Source organism: Corvus brachyrhynchos, unplaced genomic scaffold, assembly GCF_000691975.1.
Source record: "Corvus brachyrhynchos isolate BGI_N302 unplaced genomic scaffold, ASM69197v1 scaffold178, whole genome shotgun sequence".
Classification (NCBI taxonomy): domain Eukaryota; kingdom Metazoa; phylum Chordata; class Aves; order Passeriformes; family Corvidae; genus Corvus; species Corvus brachyrhynchos.
In genome coordinates, this window is record NW_008239304.1 from 1,091,853 (window position 1) to 1,092,096 (window position 244).

The 244-nt window shown below is 62.7% G+C and overlaps 1 protein-coding gene across 3 annotated transcripts in view; it reads left to right on the forward strand.

Annotated features, from left to right (window-relative positions):
- Positions 1–244, forward strand: part of SPOCK3 (sparc/osteonectin, cwcv and kazal-like domains proteoglycan (testican) 3) — a 187,920-nt gene that overhangs the window by 16,626 nt on the left and 171,050 nt on the right. For 2 of the 3 annotated variants that reach the window (XM_017740643.1, XM_008638585.2), the window contains exon 1: positions 7–33. The exons of the other annotated variant lie outside the window; for it this stretch is intronic. The gene's annotated coding sequence lies outside the window, so the exon portion shown is untranslated. Of the gene's footprint in view, positions 1–6; positions 34–244 lie in introns of those variants that run through there. 3 annotated transcript variants of the gene reach the window in all.

The following is a 244-nucleotide window of genomic DNA, read 5'->3' on the forward strand; positions in this document are numbered from 1 at the left end:
AAGGAGGTCGGGCAGTGGAACAAATTCCGAGACGTAAGTTCAGCCCTTCGACCCTGCCAGCCGGCAGCCGCGCCCGACCCGCTCCCGCTGGTTCCGTTCGTGGAGGGCATCCCTTGAGGAGCGGGGACTGGGGTTCAGCCTCAACTTCACCCCTTCTCCCCGAATTTTAATTCTTATTTTAATTGCTTGCGGCGCCTCGGCGAGGAGGATGGGAGTCCCGCCGGGCAGTTCCCGGTGCGCTGCC